Genomic DNA, 8082 nt, shown 5'->3' with positions numbered 1-8082 from the left:
AATTCCTAAATTTTGTACTTAACAGTGCTACTTTAATCAGTTTTTCCTTACATTTATGTCATTACGTGACTCTTCTATATTTTGTATTAATTATTAATTCGTATAATTCTATTTAATTTTGTATATTCTATTTGATTTTGTATAATTTTTATTCATTTGTACATTTTGTTATTAACTATGTATGTGTATATTCTCGTTAACTCACATGAGTTATTTTTATGCACATTAAACTTCCATTCCATTCCATTATTATTATTATTATTATTATGCCTAGCCAATGTTAATAACTTAGATATTTCATCATTGTGTGATCCTTTTGTTGCCCCGGATGCCTATCATCCTCCCTTTCTGGTAGAGTATGCGATTCCGTCATGTCCTCAGCCTAACACGCAGGAAAAATTTTATAAGTTCACGAAAGGGAACTATTAACAACTCTACACCACTTTGCGCGATTCCAATTGGCTGACCATTTTAAATTCCCGGGATGTTAATTTTTGCGCTACCATATTAACACGTTATTTAAAGTGCGCTATGGATGCTGCCATACCTATGCAGATTGGTAATAGTTCGTCTGCGTTTCCTAAGTGGTATTCCTCTGAATTGCGTTCTGCTATACGTAGAAAGAAGTACTACTTTGGAAAATATAAGCGTTCTGCTTTCCTACCTGATTTTATAAATTATAAAAAACAAAGGGCTTTAGTTAGACGATTTGCAAAGCGTGACAGAAATATTGAGAGTAAACGTGTTTGTGAGGAGGCATTGGCCCACCCTAAGAAATTTTGGAGTTTCGTCAATGGGAACATTAAGAATAAGACGCATCATATCTCCCTCAAGATTAATAATGAAATGATTACTGACACAGACATACTTGCCGCTCATTTCGGTGATCATTTCTCACGTATTTCAATTGATAACACGCCTTCCCATGATCGTTACATTTATGACTCGTCCAATACCGAACATCGCCCGTTGTCCTCAATTATTTTCACACAAAATGACATCTACAAAGCAATCTTAAAACTGCCCAATAAGTTGTCTACAGGTACAGATAGGATACCGGCTTTTATTATAAAGGTTTGCGGCGACATATTACTGCCAGCACTTTCTCATATTTATAATTTATCGTTAAGTACAAAGATCTTTCCCACTATTTGGAAACAAGCGGTGGTTTCCCCCATTTATAAATCGGGCTCTACATGCGACGTTAAAAATTATCGTCCAATTTCTCTCTTATGCACCCTTGCTAAATTATTTTACATGCTCGTACATGCTAAACTGCAAGTGTGGTTCAGTGCTTTTCCCTTTGAAAGTCAACATGGCTTTGTACCGGGTAGGAGTGTGGACACGAATCATGCTGTGTTCATGAATTACGTGGCCCCATTGGTGGAAAATCGTGGCCAGGTCGACGTCATCTATCTCGACCTGGCTAAAGCTTTCGACCGTGTTTCGCATCCATATCTATTGGATAAGATGCGAATCTTGGGAGTAGGCAGTGAACTTATTGGGTGGTTTCGCTCATACTTGAGTGAGCGAACTAACATAATTAAATGTAATGGTGTCTTAAGCTCTTTTACTTACCCTATAACTTGCGGTGTGCCACAGGGTTCATCCTTGGGCCCTTTATTGTTCAATATATATATATATGACCTACAATATTCAGTTAAATCCTCCATGCTAATCGCGTTCGCGGATGACCATAAAATCTGTAAAACTATTAACTCTCGCGAAGATTGCACTAAACTCCAAAGTGATTTGCACGCTATTGCTTTATGGTGTGACGCCAATAACCTGCCAATTAACCCTACCAAATCGACTCAGGTAACCTTCACGAGGAGAGTGGGCAGAGAAATCTGTAATACATACACCATTGCAAATACTACTATCCCTCAGAAATTACAGGTGAATGATCTTGGCGTTATTTTTGATCGTGCCTTGCTTTTTCGCGAGCAAGTGGCGATTACAGTTAATCGCTGTCGCCGAACTTTAGGCGTTTCCTTAAAACTATGTCGGTCTCTAAGATCGTTAAAACATTTTAAACTGCTCTACCTCAGTCTAGTACGTTCTCGACTTGTTTGCGGTTCATTGGCATGGAGTGGCTGTAGTTCCTATTTACGACAAAGAGTAGAATCGGTTCAACGGAAATTTATATTATACACCCATACGTTCTTCTTGCGAAATCTCGCTTACGATTATCAATTGTTACTAATAAGGCTTGGCCTTCCATCTCTAGCCCACTTACTTGAAATTATTGATATTAAATTTCTTTCAAAATTAATTAATAATAAGATTAAATTAAGCGACTTACTCGCAAAACTTAACTTTTTAATTCCGAATTCTCTCCGTCATACCGTGACTTTTTATGTACCTATGAAAGTTCTTAATCCAATTACTCGAATTCAGAATACGTATAATAAATATTCCCAGACAATAGATATATTTTCCGTACCGATTAAAAATATACGCTAGTACAAAGTTAATCTCAATCCCATGTATATATGTAAAAAGTGTATTTTCTGTAATTATTGTATTGCTATCCTATGATGTCTGTCTATATTCTCGTGAACTACTTGTATAGTTTTTTATATAGACATTAAAAATCTATTTCATTTCATTTCATTTCATTATTGAGGGGGATCCACGCCCTAGCACCGATGCCAAAGGCATATTGAGCAACCTCATATTCAGGCCTTGAATAGGCCCATAGCCGCAGCGTAGCGAAGAATTCGCTCCACCGTAATAGAGGAGACCCGCGAGGGCTCCACAGTGTGTGAATCAAAATGTTCTAGTCTAGGCGAGGCGAAGCAGTCGCACTCGCAAAGTACGTGAGCGGATGTTTCTTCCTTCTCCTGACACGACCTGCAGATGGAGGTGCCTATTAAGCCTACAGTGTCCGGTCAGAAGACCGGTGGCCAGCCTAATATACCATCTGCTGAGCGAAATCAGGTCTCTGGCGCGAGTCCTGCAGGGACCCTTGACTAACTGTTTTGTCTGTCTCTGGCCCTCCATGTTATGCCAGAGCTGGTTTTGTATGACAGTCAGCCTGTCATGCAGACTCCGATTGACATACCCATAGGGGATGGGGACGGCCGGCGCCGGCCCCAAGAGCTTGGCCTCCGCGCCCCTTTTCGCAAATCTATGGGCTTGCAAATTGCCGTAATTTTCCAGGATATCCTTGACCAAATTTTCGCAATATCCCTGACCATTTTAAGGTGTTTACCAGAGCCCACTTTTCACACCTGGCTCATATTTAGCATTACTCGAATCAATCATGGTTTGATATACCAAACGAAATCCCTGACTTTTTAGGAAAATGTTTTAAATCCCTGACTTTTTCCCCTATTTTCCAAATCGCTGACTTATTCAGGTTTTCCAGTTTATCCAGGTTCCGTACGAACCCTGCTCATTTACAAATTTAATAGGGTCGGGTCGGGCCGGGCTCATTTTCAAATTTAATAGGATCGGGTCGGACCAAGCTCATTTACAAATTTAATACGGTCGGGTCGTGCTTGTTTACAAATTTAATAGGATCGGGTCGGGCCGGGCTCATTTTCCAATTTAATACGGTCGGGTTGTGCTCATTTACAAATTTAGTTGGGTTGGGTCGGCTTATGTTTATAATTTCGGGCCGGGTCGGGTCGAAAAGAAAGTCGACTGGACTCGTCTCTAGAGCGCGGTGACCGAATGAAAGACACACGTCCTGTGTTTTACCTCTCCGTGACGTTCCTATTCACTCTTAGGCTTGAAAACAAATTTATAAATGTCTCAATTTAGTTGTAAGATTACGCCTTTTACTGTAGAAACTTCTACAAAATTGCTTTTCTATAGTTTAAGCCTACTTAAACGTTACCAACTAAATTAGATTTTCTAAATTGCAAATGTTTATATTTAGATCGAAAATAAGTTTATTTGGACTCGCTTTATTTGAATTGTTTAATACAAAGTTATAACAATGGAAATTTAGCACACCTTGATCAATCAACTCCGCCATTTTTCACCGTCTTTTGTCTTTTCTTCGTATTTATTATGGGTCCCACCTTCAAAAAAATGACGAGTAACTGTAGCGAAGCTTGCCATATTTTGGCCGCTCACGAGCTAGTAACGGGTATGAAAATTATTGACAACGTGCTGCACAGCTTGGACAAGAAAATGACCTTGGCGAAAGACGGGTAAATTATACTAAGTGAACCCTAATTAACTTAAATAATAAACGTCTTACGTCCCAAAGTGAAGAAAACCCGGATAAATGTGGTCACTTCTCGCAAACCAGAGAATACTCTTTGTGTTCAAAGTTTTTGCCGGTAAAAGAAGGTAGTTGCCAAAACGATTTTGAAATGGACCTGGAGATCCTGCAATAGAAAATGTTGGAAAATGTTGCGAGGAAAATGTTGCGAGAAATTCCAATGGATCAAACTCAATGATTTTCTTAAAACGAGAAAATTTCAATTGTTACATGGTAATGACACCAATCACCTTTGCTGAAAGAGACGCGCAATGTGATATGTAGAGGTGCGAACTCAATCGAGCTTATCTTCCATCCGATAGAGATAATGTTACAAGTTTTACTGTAGATGAAAACGTAAGTTTATAAGGTATGTTCCAAAAGTATGAGACTTCCAATACTTAGTAATGCTACTGAGAGACTTTCAAATGAGAATAAAGAAAGAGAGAATTGCTTAACTACACTCGGTGGTTAATTTTGCGGGACTTTCTATTTTGAACGCGAATTCCTAAGTCTTTGACAGCCGCGCCCCACGGCCCCCACTCACCAGGCGTCACTTTACGAGATCTACCTTACTCAGCACTTCGTGTCAAGCTCCATCTTTTAACCAGTGACAAACTTATGGTGAAAATATATTACGAACTATTACGGTTTGGGTGGGTGTCTTGTTGCGGAGTATCTCTCTTAGAGAGACGCCATCCGGTGGCGGATCCTTTTATACTCCGCCCATATGGCTACGGACTAATGTTTACGGATTGTGTGATAGCCCATTGAGTGTCGCACTTTTTGTTGTTATGTTGTTGACAGTGCGTCAGTAAAATTTGCTTGCAACAAATTGAAATGATTGACCGTGATCAACCGGCATTGCCCAAACTTGTCATTGTGAAAAACCCGTAGAGCCTAGAACTGCTAATATTGAAATGAAAAGTGCCAATGAATTCGTTCCATATACTTCCTCAATTTTGTACGTTCTTCTAAAAGAAAAGGTTGGTATCATCAAAAGATCGCTTGTTTGGTTTGGTTTTTCGCGATATCGAATGATGTACGTATAAGATCTGGGTGGTATTAGTTTGACCCGCTATGGAGTTTGCGGGGCTGTCATCGTGCCAGAGTATCGCCTCTGTCTGTATAAAATGTCTGTAAAACGAAGTCAGTTAGAAGGTCGGCTCTTTTCGTTATTGATGAAAAAACACAATTTCTAAAGTCCACCGTCGGAAAGACCCGTACATTAAATGAACCAAATTTATAATCTAGCATCGCTTGAAATGTCGAAAATTTAAGAAATGATATCTTAGTGACGTAAAGACAAATATTGCGTTGTTGCGTGACGTGCTTTTTAGGAGAGTGATGGTCTGAAAAAACGTGGCAAAGTGTGGTCTGGGGAAGGAGGGGGGTAAGGATATTCTATTTATACGCCCATAAGTTTATAAGATATGTTCTATAAGTATGACACTACCTATATTTCGTAATGTTAGAAGTATTACTGAGAGCTAGTTCGAGAAGGAGAACGACGGAAGCGAGTCAATTGAATATCTACACTCGTGGTGGTTTATTTTGCTGGACTTCCATCTAGTTCCTATTTCGTCCGCATTCCTTAGCCCCCTTTGACAGCAGCACCTCACCCACCAGGCGTATGTCGCTTTACCCTTCGAACCTATAACCTACCTCACTCACTCACTTCGTGACAAGCTCCAGTTTGTAACCAGCACACAAACTTATGGCCAACATATCTTTTGAACTCGTGATAAGAGTGTCCCTACTAAGAGCTGGAGCGTTGATATGATGTGGCTTTGATATGGGTCTCGACAATCTTGTTTTGCTTTTCAAGCGAAAAAAGATGATTCCGTGGTGGAATTCAAAAAAATTAAGGCAACGCAAGGTTAGTTAAACGACGGATAAACAGACCCGAATTATAAAATTGAATTGAATTTAAAGTGTGGTTTAATGTGCAATGAAAAATGTTTTTACACACACGAGATCAGTAGTAGGGACTATACAGATACGCATGGATCCAAGATGGCCGCCACCCCAAGATGGCCGCCACTACCCAACTCCAACCAAAGGGCCAACCCTAGATTGTGTTGAAACCCAACTTCCCAGACAAGTCCGGACTGGCCCGAGCTCGGGCGTGTTATTTTTCAACCCTAGATTGATGAACTGCCAACCCTAGATTGTGTTATTTTATGGAGAAATCTTACCTGATATTCCCTACCTTCCACCGTGCTATGGGTATTCCTGCCTTCCACCATGCTATGCCCCCGAACAAGTCTAAACCAACCCAGACTTGTGTTATTTTGCCAGATCCCTGTTTGAATTTCCCGCCATAAGCCCATGGCTGAGAAACAAAGACAAATATACAAATAAAGATTTTTTAATAACAAATACCAAATAATATATACAATAAAATAGAGAATAACAAGAATATAAATATAAACAAAGATATTGCCATTGTTTGTCATCAAAAAGGTCAATACTTCTTTTCTTTGAGTTGGGAATGCTTTGTTCGGCATCCCCATAAAAAAACGCGTTACACGCTGAATCCTAAATTAAAACTAAGGTTATTTACCGCCGCTTCTACCGGACAACAACAAGGTTTCTAGATCCAAAACAGGTTGTTTTTGGCACTTCTTGATCTCAAAATGTAGGCTTTACACGCTGTGTGGTCAGAACAATCGAATTTGGTCTCTTTTCACGCCGCAATACCGGATGAATTTTGATGAAAGACAGGCAGGGTAATCGAGGATTGTTGCAGAAAGACGTTGTCGAGGATCATGGGCCGAGGCTTGGTTGTTTTTCGCCACTTCGTTGATGTCGTGAAATTGTTAAGTTTGAGAAGGACATCGAAGTCGTGATTCCAATTAGAGACCCACTGAAGAGAACGTGTTCCAACTGGTGCAGGGCACGTAGAACCTTATGTGGTGGGGTGTGACTTGTGAGCTTTTACGGGCCATGTCCCATAAAATTCTTCGTTGACCCTTTACCTCCCAAAGGAAGTTGCATTCGAGCCACTGTGGGGCCTGGTCTTCTCGTCCAGGTCTGGTTGTTGGCGCCGGAACTTCTCCTTCATTGCAGCGTAATTTGCGTCCATACAACTGACTACTGCAATGAAGGTCGATTCATGAACCTCCTCAACATAGGGGAACTTCCTCAACATATGGGAACCATGACCAACGTTGAGTGGTGGGCCGCAAAAATGCGACTTTACACAAATTTCCGCAACTTTTTGTGCAGCCAAATGTAACCAGTAAAGATTACAAAAAAGTTGCGGAAATCGAGGCACATGAATCGAATTTGGTCTCTTTTCAGGCTATTCCTGAAAAGAGACGGATGGAAAAATCGAATTTGGTCTCTTTTCACAGAGTAAAAGCTGTGTGAATTCACGATCGGCGGGTAAAGTCATCTTAGTAGAGATGGTACTGAACACTGTTAAACAGGAGAGCGTAGCCAGGTAACTCTCTCTTTAAAACACGACTCTTATATACTAGAATATCACGTAGATGTTTCAAGGATGACGACTTAAAACTTTCCTTGTTTTGAGGAAAATATTTTATTGGAAGCGGTTAGGGTTTAATTAACTATGCACGTAGATGTTTCAAGGATAACGACTTAAAACTTTCCTTGTTTTGAGGAAAATATTTTATTGGAAGCGGTTAGGGTTTAATTAACTATTTACGTAGATTTTTCAAGGGTAACGACTTTAAAAGTTTAAGAATTTTTAAAGTTTTTGATGAAGATAAACGGCCTGTTGTTTAAGATCGTCCATAGCTCAGTGGATAAAGGCTGGGTTTACTAATGTGATACCCCAAAGGTGGCGAGTTCAAATCCCGGCCAGTCTACCGAGCTATGGACGATCTTTTTATGTA

The sequence above is a fragment of the Phalangium opilio genome, unplaced genomic scaffold (genome assembly GCF_054372755.1).
Source record: "Phalangium opilio isolate 3A_F unplaced genomic scaffold, DU_Popi_V2 ptg000100l_1, whole genome shotgun sequence".
Taxonomy (NCBI): domain Eukaryota; kingdom Metazoa; phylum Arthropoda; class Arachnida; order Opiliones; family Phalangiidae; genus Phalangium; species Phalangium opilio.
The sequence above is the reverse complement of the archived record's forward strand: the minus strand, read 5'-3'. Positions refer to the sequence as shown.